Here is a 15,539-nt window from a genome sequence, read left to right as displayed (position 1 = left end):
GATTCCCTGTCTGGGAGGTTCAGCAGCAGTGTTCTAGAAGGAAAAACCAGGTCCAACCTGTTGCTCTAAAGAGGGGAAATAGGGAATGAACATTACCCAGCTGCAAGCACTCCTGGCCTCTGGTTCAGAATTGGAAATTCAATTCCACTGTGGGTTTTCCACCCCAGCAGAGCTCTACCACTTCATTGTGTGCCAGGAGTTTGGAGGCTGCTGCTGTTCTTTCAAAATGTATTATTGATGAAATCCTACAGGACAGAGAAGGGACACTGAGCTTGCAAAGCTGTTCTTCACAGAGACAGTCCATGGGCAAGGGTCAGTGGGCTCCATGGCCAGGCATGGCCACACCTGTGGTGTGTTTTGAGACCAAAATACACATAACTCAGCTCAGTCAGGGACACAAGGTGTTGCAAAGATAAAAAATGTAAATGGAATTGAGCTCCTGAAGCTAAAATGGAGTTTCAGGGTATCTGGATGGAGCTGAGGTACCAGTTGCTTTGTGAGGATGAATAAAGATGAGTGGCCAGCAGCACGATCTCCTGGGCACAAAAGCTGAGAGCAGCAAGGGAGGGAAAATTGTTCTCATTCATTTTTTTAATCACATTAAAAAAAAAAAAAAAAAAGTATTATCCAAAAGTGGGTAATACCTAAACACTGTTCCTTGCAATCTTCTCAATCAGAGCTTGGCCTCCTGGGCATAGTGAGTGACAATGTTTTTGTTTGTGCCCTGCTCTGGTCACTTGACCCAGAGACTCAGAAACCAGTTTCACACCAGAAGCAGCCCAACAAGGTACTGTGGGAGCCTCTCAGTGCTATAGAAATTGAGATTAATGATGATAAGGTCGAGTGCCTATGGGTAAGGATCAGGGGGAAAGCCAACAAGGCTGACATCTATTGTATCAGGCCAGAGCTGCTCTGGCTCTATCACTTGGGCCTGCACAGAAGTGGGTCACACCCCAGGAGCAGGATGAGCCCAGGTGTGACTAGAGTACTCACTTTATGGCTTTTGGCTGTCAGTCTGTGCTCTGGGGAGACAAGGACAGGAGGGAGGTCTTTTGCATGGGATAATAGAGGATTTATTGCTCTGGGGAATCTTGGGGGGCAAAAGACAGAAAATGAGAGCGTAAAACAGATGAAACAGGGAGGTGGTTCAAAGGGAAGGTACAAAGCATCAGCTAATCAGAGATATCTGGGGAGGGTAAAAGGCAGGGTTCACAAAATCATCATCCAATTGGGGCCCAAAGAACCAATGATCCACTGTGACACTGCAGGGCCCAAAGCACCAAGGATCCAGTGTGACTCCACGGAGTGTCATGGAACCATGGAGACCATTGTGACACTCCAGGGCCACATGGAACCATTCTGACACCAAGCTGGGTGGGAGTGTGGATGTGCTGGAGGGCAGGAGGGCTCTGCAGAGGGACCTGGACAGGCTGGATCCAGGGCCCAAAGCCAAACAAGGTGAGGTTTAACAAGACCAAGTGCCAGCTCCTGCACTTTGGCCACAACAAGGCCTGCAGTGCTCCAGGCTGGGGACAGAGTGGCTGGACAGCGGCCAGGCAGAAAAGGAGCAGGGGCACTGATGGACAGCAGGCTGGACATGAGCCAGCAGTGTGGCCAGGTGGCCAAGAAGGCCAATGGCCCCTGGCCTGGATCAGGAATGGTGTGGCCAGCAGGAGCAGGGCAGGGATTCTTCCCCTGTGCTGGGCACTGCTGAGGCCACACCTCGAGTGCTGTGGCCAGTCCTGGGCCCCCAATTGAGGAAGGCCATGGAGGGGCTGGAGCGTGTCCAGAGAAGGGCAACAAGGCTGGTGAGGGGTCTGGAGCACCAGTCCTGTGAGGAGTGGCTGAGTGTGGTGGGTTTTAACTCTAGCTAAAATCACCAGAGTACTTCCTTCTGTCTTACTGTGAGATAGGGATTAGGAGAAGGGCAAAACAGGCTTCAAACTGAATAGGAATAAAGAAACTTTATGATCAGGACTACAAGAATAAGAAACAAGCAAAAAAGCTTTAGAAACCTTTCCTCCCCCTACCAAACTTTTCTTTCGCAACTGACACGGCAGAGACAAAACCTGGGATGTTAAAGCAGTGCCAACTATACAATAGTCTTTTCATCAGTCTGTGCAGGGAGAGTTTTCTCTTGTCATGACATGGAGAGTTCTCCACAAAAAACATTTTTCTCATCAATTTTCATTTCTAGGAATGGCAGTCATCCAGGCACAAACTCTGCCCTCTCCTCCCATTTTCACACCACTCAGAGGTGTGTTCATGGGCCATGAGCTAAGGGGTATATTTAAGGATGGGTTATGCAAAGGCAAAGGTTCTCTTCCTCTCTGAGAACAGAGGTTTTCTTGGTCTCTCTGTGGGGGAAAGGGTCTTCATCAGCTCTCATCTCCCTCTCTCTCTGTTCAAGCTCTCATGGGATCACAGCTACTCCACCATCTGCTTGGCTCCATCAATGGATATCTTTGCCCAGATCTACAGCTTGAATACTTCAATTCCCTCAATACTCTTTCATGAATTAAAGGAGTTATTTTCAAGAACATTATTATTCATCTCCATGGCCCTACCAAAAGGCTATTTCAGCTTATTAGAGCACCTCCTCATTCTCCTTCCATCTGAGGCTTGATTCCTTCTTTTACTGACCTTGGTGTTTCACATTGTCTTTTTACGTGTCACTTGGTTCTTTTCTTTTCCTGGAGAGAGGATTAAAGTCTGCAGGTCTCCTCTGTGTAGTGGAAGGGTTAAATCTGTCCCAGGCCATGGCAGGCAGTGGTGGTGTGGGATTTCAGGTGTGGCTGGTGCCAGCTCTCAGGAGCTGTCTGTGCGGGCCGGGGGGCAGGGGGGGTGTTGGCGAGTGTCATCAGCCGTGGCCTGGCCCAGCCTGGGGGCCGGGGGCTCCCCTGGGAAGGGCTTTGGCCACCCCGCTGGAACGGGACCCGGAGGGCTTCCCGGGAAAGCCAGCACCGCAGCAGAGCCTGGCCTGGCCTGGGGGGGATCCCGCAGTCTCCATCTCCCCCCGGGAGCAGCTGGGGTCCGGCCCAGCCCCCCCCAGGCCGCACAGGCCACGGGGGAGCGGGGCCAGCCACACCAGAGCTCTGCTGCCTTTCAAGGCTGCAAAGAAAGAGACCAGTTCCTGGCCTTGGCTTTTTAAAAGGTGCCATTCACAAAGGTGAAGTTACTTTGCAGTGCTGCAGAATGCTGTCAGTTGTCAGAACTGGCCAGCTATTGGCTTGATCTCAAGCACAGAAGGAACTCCCCACAGCCTCTCTCACAGGAATCACATCTGTGGGTGTTTCCCACTTCTTTCCCTAAGTGCTAAACTACCACACCCTTTGACCATAATATAGTTCTCCTAACTGGAAGCTATCAAGGCCTTATTTAAAACTAAGTAAGTTGTTCCAGTTTCAACCAAAAATTCTGCTTTTTCACCCTGAAGACTTAACCTTCTGATAATGTTTTCATAGTTTGAGTTACTTTCTCATGAGAGTTGGGTAAACATAAGTTGTTTATCATATTCCTTCTGAGAAACGATTTTTTATGGACTTTTTGCATGACTAGTGGGATAGGGAAGGTTGTGATTTGGTACTCCAATCCCTGGTCGTTATCAAGAATCTATAAATACTGGAGTAAGAAAATAATGTTACTTCTTCTTTTTGCCATACCATTGAGACGTGTCCATGTGAATCATTCTGTGTCCTTCAGCAACACCACTACTTTTTGTTTTTTCCCCCAGTTTCATTTTTATAACCAGCAGGTCTGTTGGGGTGGACTCCCTGGGTCCCCTTCAGTCTTCTGGCGAATGTGTGACTGCAACCACCTCTCCTTTCCCTTCTTTCTTTTGGCCATCTCACTTCCACTTTGGACGCTCATTTTTCCAGTGGCCAAATTCTCCACAGTTCGCACATTGGTCTCTACCCAGGCTTGATGGGCCTCGTTTGGGTGGTCCTTGTCCGTGCTTTCCTTTCCCTTTTCCTTCCTCCCATACCACTGCTACTAGCTTCTTCATTTCTTGCTTATATCCCTCTTCTCAATTGCTGAAAACTCTCCATGCCTCTTCCAATAAGGCTTCTAAGTTTCACCCATCCTCCTCCCAAAGCTTTTGGAGTTTACACCTCATGTCCCCCGTGGATTGTTCCAGAAATAGATGAACTAGCTGCTGTATTCCTGCTTCATTCCTGTGTGTCTGTGCATCGCGTCCTTCCAAGGATCTGGAAAGCCAAGGTGATCTGTCTTTTGTTGTCTGTCTGTGCTGTCGTCAAAACTCCCAATGTGGCGCGAGCAAGTACAGTCTCTGATAACAGACTTGGTGCTTCTTTTCCACTCACTTTTAGTCTTAGATGAAATTTTAAGAATACAAAACCTGTGTCTGGGTTAGGTGGATGAATGGGGAGACAATTTAACATCATAATCTACCCAGGACATTCCACCCCTTATCTCCATATCGTCGACTTACTGCCAAAACTAACATTCTAACTCTGCACACATTTACATACATAAAAACTTCCCCTCCGTTCCACCCAAAAAATACAAGCAATATATCCATCATGCCCCTGTCACGCCCCACACCAAGCTCCTGAATCCAGACCCCCATGCTGGAGAGCTGCAGGATTCCCCACTCTCTCATTTTACTCACTCAAAACACCATCTTTCACTTGCTCATACCTTCAACACTTACACGTTTCCTTCTATTTCATGTCTGCGTGGTTTAATGTACAGACAATGGCAGTAACCTTTTACCCAATGATCAGGTCTCTCTGAGGTACACATCGTGTTGTTCCATCTCTCTGCATTATCCACCATGTACAACCTGGTCCTTGAGCAAAGACAACCCCACGAATGGGTTTGTCTGTGCTCGAGGTAGAATTGACCCAAAACGTCCTCCCTAGCAGACCTCTGACATGTACCACTGGGACTTTATCTACTACATGCAAAGACTCAGACTGGGCAGGACCTGCTCGGTTAGTGGAACCTCTGGTGTTGACTAACCCGGTGGCCTTTGCTAGATGTTGCTCCCAGTTTTTAAAAGATCCTCCACCCAGTGCCTTTAAGGTGGTTTTTAACAGTCCATTGTACCTCTCCACTTTCCCAGCTGCTGGTGCATGATAAGGGATGTGGTACACCCACTCAATGCCATGTTCCCTAGCCCAGCTGTTTATAAGGCTGTTCTTGAAATGAGTCCCATTGTCTGACTCAGTCCTCTCAGGGGTGCCATGCCTCCAAAGGACCTGCTTTTCAAGTCCGAGGATGGTGTTCCGGGCAGTGGCACGAGGCACAGGGTAGGTTTCCAACCATCCCATGGTGGCTTCTACCATTGTGAGCACGTAGCGCTTGCCTTGGTGGGTTTGGGGCAGTGTGATGTAGTCAATCTGCCAGGCCTCCCCATACTTGTATCTGGACCACCGCCCACCGTACCAGAGGGGCTTCAACCACTTGGCCTGCTTGATCGTGGCACACGTCTCACAGTCATGAATAACCTGAGAAATGCTGTCCATGGTTAAATCCACCCCTCGGTCTCATGACCACTTGTAGGTGGCATCTCTCCCCTGATGACCTGAGGCATCATGAGCCCATCGAGCTAGGAACAACTCTCCCTTATGTTCCCAATCCAGATCTATTTTTGACACTTGTATCTTTGCAGCCTGGTCTACCTTCATATTATTTTGGTGTTCCTCATTAGCTCTGTTCTTGGGGACATGGGCATCTACGTGGTGGACTTTCACTGGTAGTCTCCCTATCCTGGCAGCAATATCTTTCCACTCTTTAGCAGCCCAAATTGGTTTTCCTCTATGCTGCCAATTAGCCTCTTTCCACCTCTCCAACCATCCCCACAGACCATTGGCCACCATCCATGAATCCGTGTAGAGGTAGAGCTTTGGCCACCTCTCTCTTTCAGCAATGTCCATGGCCAGTTGAACAGCTTTGAGTTCCTCAAGTTGAGTTTATCCACCTTCTCCTTCAGTGGCCTTTGTGACCTGTTGTGTGGGGCTCCATACGGCTGCTTTCCACTTCTGGTTCATCCCTACCATGCGACAGGAACCATCAGTGAAAAGAGCATAGCAGGTTTCTTCTGCTGGCAGCCGGTTATATGGTGGAGCTTCTTCAGCCCTTGTCACTTCCTCTTGTTCCTCATCTGTGAGACCAAAATTTTCACCTTCAGGCCAGTTTGTAATTATTTCCAAAATCCCAGGGCAATTCAGTTTACCAATACGGGCGCGCTGTGTGATAAGAGCAATCCACTTGCTCCATGTGGCACTGGTTGCATGATGGGTGGAAGGAACCTTTCCTTTGAACATCCATCCTAGCACCGGTAGTCGGGGTGCCAGGAGGAGTTGTGCTTCAGTGCCAATCACCTCTGAGGCAGCTTGGACTCCTTCATAGGCTGCTAAAATTTCTTTTTCTGTTGGGGTGTAATTGGCTTCAGATCCTCTGTAGCTTTGACTCCAAAATCCTAATGGTCAACCTCGAGTCTTCCCAGGCACTTTCTGCCAAAGGCTCCAGAACAGACCATGGCTCCCGGCTGCAGAGTAGAACACATTCTTCACATCTGGTCCTGTCCTGTCTGGGCCAAGGGCTACTGCATGAGCGATCTCCTGCCTGATCTGAGCAAAGGCTTGTTGCTGTTCAGGGCCCCAGTGGAAATCATTCTTTTTTCGGGTAACCAGGTAGAGAGGGCTCACGATCTGGCTGTACTCAGGAATGTGCATCCTCCAAAAACCTATGGCACCTAGGAAAGCTTCTGTTTCCTTCTTGCTGGTGGGTAGAGACATTGCAGTGATCTTATTGACGACCTCAGTGGGAATCCTCAGCCATCCATCTTGCCACTTTACTCCCAGGAACTGGATCTCTCAAGCAGGTCCCTTAACTTTGTTCTTCTTGATGGCAAAACCAGCTTTCAGGAGAACCTGGATGATTTTCTCTCCTTTCTCAAACACTTCTGCTGCTGTGTTCCCCCACACAATGATGTCATCTATGTACTGCAGATGTTCTGGAGCCTCACCCTTTTCCAGGGCAGCCTGGATCAGTCCATGGCAGATGGTGGGGCTGTGCTTCCACCCCTGGGGCCGTCGGTTCCAGGTGTACTGCACTCCCCTGCACGTGAAGGCAAACTGAGGCCTGCATTCTGCTGCCAGGGGAATGGAGAAAAATGCATTGGCAATGTCAATAGTGGCATACCACTTCACTGCCTTGGACTCCAGCTCGTACTGCAGCTCCAGCATGTCCGGCACGGCAGCGCTCAGAGGTGGAGTCGCTTCATTCAATGCACGATAGTCCACAGTCAATCTCCATTCTCTGTCAGACTTGTGCACAGGCCAGATGGGGCTGTTGAAGGGTGAGTGGGTTTTGCTGACCACCCCTTGGCTCTCCAGTTCTCGGATCATCTTGTGGATGGGGATCACAGCATCTCGATTTGTCCTATACTGTCGGTGGTGCACTGTCGAGGTGGCAATTGGTACTCGCTGTTCTTCCACTTTCAGGAGTCCTACTGCAGATGGGTTCTCTGATAGTCCAGGCAAGGTGTTCAATTGCTTGATGCCCTCTGTCTCTACAGCTGCTGTCCCAAATGCCCACCTAAGTCCCTTTGGGTCCTTAAAATACCCACTTCAGAGGAAGTCTATGCCCAAAATGCATGGGGCCTCCGGGCCTGTCACAATGGGGTGTTTCTTCCACTCATTTCCAGTCAGGCTCACATCAGCTTCCACTAAAGTAAAGTCCTGTGATCCCCCTGTCACACCAGCAATAGAAACAGATTCTACCCCCACATGTCTTGATGGGATTAGCGTGCACTGCGCACCAGTGTCAACCAAAGCCTCATATTTTCATGGTTCTGATGAATCCCTTGTTCTATGGTCTTCCAACGAGTTTGCTGTATATAGAGATGGTCTGCACACAGATATCTTTGTGCCACACTTCTCAGGACCCATTCCAGAGACTATAAGGGTCAGCCCCCCTCATCATTCCTTGGTCGATAACCGGATCGTGTGACAGGGACCCCAGATGCCTCGCTTCAGTGCCATCCAGAACTGTAGCCTCACCTGCAGCATCCCACAGATGGACTAACCAACTAATTATAGATTCATCAGGTCATCGAGTGTAATCCTTTCTCAGGCCACAAAGGTCCTTCAGGGAGAAGGGCTCACCAGTGACTTCTGATTTTTGATCAGTTGCTGGTCTTGAGGGTCCTTCCCCCGTATCACCATTATCATCATCTACTGGCTGATGGGTTTTGGTTTTGAATTTCATGGCTCTCGTGGTAGGAGCAACAGACACTGGCTTAGGCTCACTGTCTGGTTTGGCTGCTGGCTTAGGCTCACTGTCTGGTTTGGCTGCTGGCTTGGGCTCACTGTCTGTTTTAGCCTGAGTCACTGGGGTAGCTGCTGATTTATCTCCCTGCCCTACAGTATCTAGCACCGTGCGATAAGCATACGCTACGGCCCAGCTTATTGCAATGAGATTTTCTCCTTAGAATCATCATAGCAATTCTCTTCCAGATATTTCCCTACTTCATCTGGGTTCTGAATTTGTTCACGTGAAAATTCCCAGGCTGGGGGATCAGAAAATTTCTTCAGAGTTCGGCCCATTCTCTCCCATTCTCTACACCACTCAGGATTTCCCACACCTGAGTCTACTTCTGGGGCAGGGGTCTCGTTGGCTCCTCTGGATATCTCAGCCCTCACTCTAGAGAAGTTGCAGACCATATAGAGGAAGCTCAACAGCTGAACTACCAGGAAAGTGACCAGGAAAGTGGTATCCTTAACACTCAGGGGAAACTGGGTATTCTCAAAGAGGGACATAACAGATTCAAAGGAGAAGAAGGAAAGAAAAGGCTGAAAAGCCTCATCCCCTGTTCTTCCTCTAACAAACTGGGTGCAATTACCAATAAACTCCCAAAATGTGCTACTGGGACTGGGAGGCAGGGTCGGGTGAAGAAACCGTAAGCCAAACATACCTGGCAGAAACTTCAGTAGTTCTATCAACTTCCTATAAATCATTATCACCGAGCCCAACACAATAACCATTCTAATCCATACCCCTCTACTGTAAAAGAGGAAAAAGACAGGTATTAAAACCTCAAAAAATTCTAGGGACCAGATCCACATGAAGACCTCCACCCCAAGAGATATTATGCATCCAAACAACATGGCTACTGACTGCTTTATCCCAATACAAAGTACAACCAAAATACAACCAACAATCAGTACAGGTTTTTCCACTTTCTCTTCCCACACTGGGTGCCAAAAACTGTATTTGTCCTAGTTTAGGGCAAATTAGGGAGGAAAACTCCAAATGGGGATTTCCCCAGGGAAATGCCCCCTCCCCACGAACTGGTCCGGGAAAGGGGAAAAAAAAAATTCTTTGGAGAGAAGTGGAAAAAGCTGTTTATTTAACAGAAATTGAATAATATTAAATAATAAAACCTCTCGCAGTTCAATGGGATGGCAAATCCAGGAAGAAAAGTCCTTTTCATGTGGTGTAGCTCGGCTCGCTGAGGTTCTTATCAGTCCCTCCAGCGCTGGAAAGTGCCGAGGCCCAGGCCCCGGTGGGCCACAGGCGTGAGCTCCCGGGGTTTGTCTGGGTGTTCAGTCCAGAGCAGGCTTGCACAGAACTAGGAAAAAAAAGAAGAAAAAGAGGTCCAGGGAACTCCTCTGCCTCAGCTAGCTAAAACTAACTAAAATCCAGAGAGAAGCTCTGTCCTGCAGTGTGTCTGTTCTGCAGACACCACAGTCCAGGAGCGGGATGTGGGGGAGTGATGTTTTGTTTTAACAAAAACTGTGGCTTCTTCTTCCCCTTGCTTTGCTCTCCGAGCCAGTCTTAAAGGTGCAGAACTTAATATATAACATAAACCAGGCGACTGGGGATACCAGTATCATAAAGTCACCGCAGGAAAAGGTGTGAGCCAGTGTGGACAACCTTGCTCCACATTCCCCAACCCCATCCTCTCTGTCCTCCCTCACCTGGGACCTGCTTTGCTTGGAGAGCTGCCTGCACTCAGGAAAGAGAGGTTTTTCCCATTTTTTTGTTTAAGCAATCTAAAACTCCTAAGTTTCATTGTTGAAAACAGACGCACTCCTCAAGTGTGTGCCAGCCCAAGGTGCCACCAAGGAGGTTCCCCTTCCCCAAGGCAGAACCCTGCAAGGAATGTTTGAGACCTTTGCACTCCTTGACTGAGGCCCTGCAGTGTCACAGAGGCCCCTGGGTTCCATGAGGTTCTGCACTGTCCCAGTGGATATTTGGCTCCATGGAGCCCCACGGGGTCACAATGCTCTTTTTGGTTCCACCAGGCCCTGATCTGTCACAATGGGCTTTTGGTTCCATTAGGTTCCGTACTCAGCAATGGTCTCTGTAGTTCCAAAGTGTCACAAGGGCCCCTTGATTCCAGGAGGTTCATTGGTGTCACCATGGTCCCTTGGCTCCATCAGGCATCCCAATGTCACAAGGGCCCCTTGGTTCCAGGAGGTTCCTGGAGCAGGACTTCCCCTGGGCCACAGAAGGGCTCCTCTGCTCTGTCCAGCAGCTGGGGCCAGAACTCAGGGCATCTCCCCCTCACAGGAACTGGGCAGATAACCCAGGCCGGACATCTGTCCTGTCCTGACTTCTCTCTGCTGCCAGGGAGCTGCAGTTCCCAGCTGGCCAGAAACATCTTGCCTTGAGAGCAGCCTGAAGGGAGATGAGCCTTGGATTCTGGAGTGACACACACTTCACTTTACAAACTAGAAAAGCTACACAAAATTTGCACAAAGCACAACTCTTCTGCATAGTCCCTGGAAACGGGCAGGGCTTCTGTCCCAAGCCTGGATGCATCTTGGTGGTTCCTTTCTGGAAGCTGAGGGAAAGAAAGGGCTCCATGTGTGCTCCACCATCAATTGGGTGCTGAGTTCCATTGACTCCTAATCTGTGCCAGCTCTTCACGAGCTGTAATACAGGTAACTTGATTGTGCACTGTGTTTGTATCCACTAGGACTTCTTTGGGTTATCCTGTGGAGGAAGCAGTCTGTTTAAAGTCTCTTGTCTGTTAATCTTGAGTCCATTCAGTAAATAATTCATTTTCTAATAGACCTAATGGGCCATTCTAAAGAACCTTGGAGCGAGAGTAATTTGGGGTGCAGGTAGCCTGAAACAGAGCTCCTACCAGAAACCTGAGCAAAAGGCAGGACTTGGCTAAACTTTCACTCCATTTGTAACAACATATTTCATTAAAAAAAATACAGAGAGAGAAGATATTTTTTCCCATTTATTGTTTTTCTCTTTATATACTGATATCAGCAATCCCCAGTTGATATTGATCCCCAGCATCTCCTCCTGCACTCTGAATAGATCTGAAAATCAAGACCCTTCATGGCTGACAATCCATCAGACTTTGTCCCTTACCCCCACCCCACCAATTCCCTCATCCAAGCCCTGGCACTCAGAGCAGCCTTGTGCAAATCTGAGCTCCCTCCCCTCCAGGCTGTGCCTGCAGCTTTCAGCTCCTTGGCTCCAACTCCCACCTGCTTTCCTTGCAGAAGGAGCTGCCCCAGACACAGAGGGATGTTCATTCCTTGTCAGCAAACAAAGCAAGGGAAGGCACAGCTCCATCCAAACAAAAGTCATTCCTCTGCTGGATATTCAATCCACTTTCCACAGCAGACAGTCTCAGTGCAATGGAAAACACCTTCTGTGCCCAGCACAGGTGCCAAGGTGCCCCAAAGCCTCCGTGCCCCGATTCTGCACAGATTTGCTCTTTGCACACACGAGGCACACGCTGAAGTCACGAGCTGCCTCCATGGCCAGAGGGAGGAAAAGAGAGAAAGTGGCTGAAGAGCTCTCTTGTGCAGAGCCACAGCTGCACTAATCCCAAACTTGTGGGATTGCTCCCAGGAACTTGATCCAACAGCCTCTGCAGCATCTGTTCCCCGGCTCAAAATCTGGCTGGATGGGCAGGCCCGAGGAGTGCTGGGGAATGGAGCCACATCCAGAGGTGTCCCCAGGGCTCAGGACTGGGGCCAGCTCAGTTCAATCTCTTTATTGCTGCTCTGGCCCAGGGCACCCAGGGCACCCTCAGGCAGCTGCCAGGGGAGCCCAAGCTGGGCTGGGTGGGAAATGCAGGCACAGAGAGCTCTCAGGGCCCTGAGCATCCAGGCCCAGAGACAGAGATGGACACAGAGTTTGACCTGAGTCCTTGGGGAAGGCTTGGGGCTTTACAACAATGAACCTGTACAAACATGAAGTAAGAACAGAAGCTTGGAATTTAAGTCAAAATCTGTTTGAAACGTTCTTTCAGCAAGTAGAAATATGCTTTCTATATGTGAATAAATATGTTCAGTAAGATAATAGAGATTTTGAAGTTTCACATATAACCTTGTTCTAAAGTCAGTAAGAAATTACAGATACAGCAATGTAAGTTTCTGTGGTGTTCTATGGTTAGATAAGAAAAGACACATTGCAGCAGCATCGTGTGAGACGAAGCAATTGATGATTGGTTTATGAAGATGCTGCTGAGCTTCTGTGTGACCTCATGATTGGTTAAAAAGTTTATAAAAGACATTGTAACTAAAATTTAGGTGGTTTCTGAGGTGATGGTGTTGAATGTAACACCTTAAGTGTCTCACCCTTCCCTGAGACTGATGGACTATGCAATAAAATACGTTTTCTAACATCACTCAGTTGGCTCTGTGTACTCTGATCCCAATAGTCCTTTTCCTCATCTTTGGCAACCTTATCCCCCCCAATTAGGAATGGGGGTTGTCCTTACTTAACCTCCTTTGCCATTAATGTATTGATAACATTATTTTTATTATCCCTTACAGAAGCAGCCAGGTTAAGTCCTAATTGAGCTTTCACCCCTCTCATTTCCTTTCTGCAAGACCTAAAGACATCCCTGAATATTTCCTGAGTTTCCTGCCCTTCTGTCCAAAGGTGATGTGTCCATGGTTTTCCCTGAGTTCCTGGAAAAAGCTCCATTTCCAGCCAGGCCAGGCATTTTCCTCACTGATTCATCTTTTGGCACACAGGGACAGGCTGCTCCTTCCCCCTTAAGTTTACTTTCTTAAGGTGTGTCCATCCTTCCTGGACCCCTTTGTTTTTAAGGGCTGTTTCCCTTACAAAAATCAGTACCTGATTCAGTTCTCCCCAAATCTGCATCCTGAATTGGCCAAAGTCTGCCCTCCATAATTCCAGTGTAGAAGTTTTGTTGTTCCCTCTCCTTCTGTCCCAGAATATTGAAAACTCAATTATTCCATGGTCACTGTACCCCAGGCAGCCTCTGACCACCACATCTCCCAGCAGCCCTTCTCTGTTTGTGAACAGCAGCAGACACAGCTTTCCTTGGCACTGGGAGTGTGCCCAAAATTCCCTAAAATAAAAACTCCTCAGCAGCAATGCAGCATTGAGAAGCAGCATTCTTTATGTGGCCGGATGCTCGGGGGGACAGCTCCTCCCAAAGCCGGGCATGCTGAGCACAGGGAAGTTTCTGTTTCTATTCTGTATTTTGCACACAGCCATTCATGGATTGTCCCAGACTAAACAGACATATGGTAATCATGAGCCCAAAATGATGAACATATTTCCCCTCCCCTTTCCACATGCATTCTTCTGTGCTGGGCTCTCTCTGCTGGTCCCTGCTGGTGCTGGAGCCCAATGTTCCAGTGGGCCTGGCTGAGCTGGCAGGACACTGAGGCTGGAGAACTTCCAGTTCCCCTCCTTCCACAATGGGCATTGTGTGGTGTCCATGGGCCAGTGGGTTTGGAGAAGGAGCAGTGTGTGCTCACCTGGGGTAGACAATTTATCATCTGGTGACATGAGGTGACAGAGTGGGCTGTGACATCACAGAGTGGGTTCTGTGAGGTCACTGAGCAGCTATGACATCATGGGCTGTCTCTGTGACATCACAGATCTGTCTGTGACATCACGGGGTGGAGGTCAGATATCATAGAGAAGAGTGTGACATCACAGAGCTGGCTGTGACATCACAAAGCAGGCTGTGACATCACAGAATTTGCTGTGCCATGACAATGGGACTTTGTGACATCACAGAGTGGTTTGTGACATCATAGACGAGTTGTGTGACATCACAGAGCTGACAGTGACATCACATATTTGGCTGTGACATCACAGGGTGGAGGTGTGACATCACAGGATGGAGGCTGTGACATCACAGAGCAGGCTATGACATCACAGAGCTGACTGTCACATCACAGAATTTGCTGTGACATAACAATGTGACTTTGTGACATCACAGAGTGGTTTGTGACATCACAGACCAATTGTGTGATGTCACAGAGAAGGCTGTGACATCACAGAGGCGGCTGTGACATTACCATTTGGGTGAGTGACATCACAGAGTGGTTTATGACATCACAGACCAGTTGTGTGACGTCACAGAGGTGGCTGTGACATTACAATGTGGGTGTGTGACATCACAGAGTGGTTTGTGACATCACAGACCAGTTGTGTGACGTCACAGAGCAGGCTGTGACATCAGAGGGGGCTGTGTGAGGTCACTGCGTTGGTCACTCTGCCCCAGCCCCCCCTCACACTGACCCCCCCAGAGAAGTCCAACACTGTTCATGCCCAGTGGGGTCCCCTGTCCCCCGCTATCCCCCCGCTGCTCCTGGAGCCACAGCCTAAGGATGTTGCACAGGATCCAGCCCAGAGCCTGGCACGGGGACAAGGGGCCAGGGCTTGGATGTAACCCCACCCCTGAGATGGGGGGCTTTAAGGACAAGCTCTGATGGATCTTTTACATTTTGAGATGTCAGGAAAAGGAATATTGATCTTTGTGTCACCAGTATTCTGTCTCTTATTTCATGTCCTTCTTCAATCATGAGTTTCCACACCTCTTGCTTAAATGGCCATGCCTAAGGATATCTCTTAACGAGAGCAGCTGCATCTATGTCCTTCCCATTTCTCCCAGACTTCCTCCTCTAGCTGCACTCTGGGCATTCCAATGGCTCTCAACTGAGTGGCTTCACACTTGGAGCTTAAGGGAGTTGCCCAGTCTTTAAGAACTTCAAATAACTCATCATGAAACATCTTAATTTTGTTCATGGCTCTTCCAATTCTGTTTTTCTTTATCTAAAAATGTTCCTGTATGGATGTCCTCGGTGAATAGTGGGCATAGTCAGATGCTGCAGGGTGGTGTCACATTGTTCAGGGAAGAGTTTTGATGTTTTTCAAATTGGATCATGTTTCCATTTTTTCTGTTGGCCATGAAGAGAAACTTGCTGTGCCTCTGAGTGTCCCCAGTTGCTGAGCCCCAAAGGACACAAAGCCGATGAGTTGTGGTTCCCAGTGCAGTGGTGGCACTTGGAGCTCCCTCCATAGGCACAGCAGAGCTCCCGTGTCCCACAGAGTCCCTGGCAGTGCAGGGATGAAGGGAACAGGACAGGCTGTGGGGATCAGGGCCAGGGCACGGCCAGGGATTTGGGGTGGTTGTGAGGCCAGGGCAGGACGCGGCCCTTGGCCTTGCTGAACCTCATCCAATTGTCCTGGGCCCATGGCTCCAGCCTGCCCAGATCCCTCTGCAGAGCTTCCTGCCCTCCAGCACAGCCACACTCCCACCC

General features: G+C 49.1%; 1 protein-coding gene across 1 annotated transcript in view; it reads left to right on the top strand.

The window, feature by feature from the left end:
* Positions 1-15,539, top strand: part of LOC131590198 (olfactory receptor 14C36-like) — a 595,201-nt gene that overhangs the window by 66,575 nt on the left and 513,087 nt on the right. The gene's annotated exons all lie outside the window — the stretch shown is intronic.

This window comes from Poecile atricapillus, chromosome 32, assembly GCF_030490865.1.
Source record: "Poecile atricapillus isolate bPoeAtr1 chromosome 32, bPoeAtr1.hap1, whole genome shotgun sequence".
NCBI classification, from domain to species: Eukaryota; Metazoa; Chordata; class Aves; order Passeriformes; family Paridae; genus Poecile; species Poecile atricapillus.
This window is presented reverse-complemented; position numbering and strand designations above follow the sequence as displayed.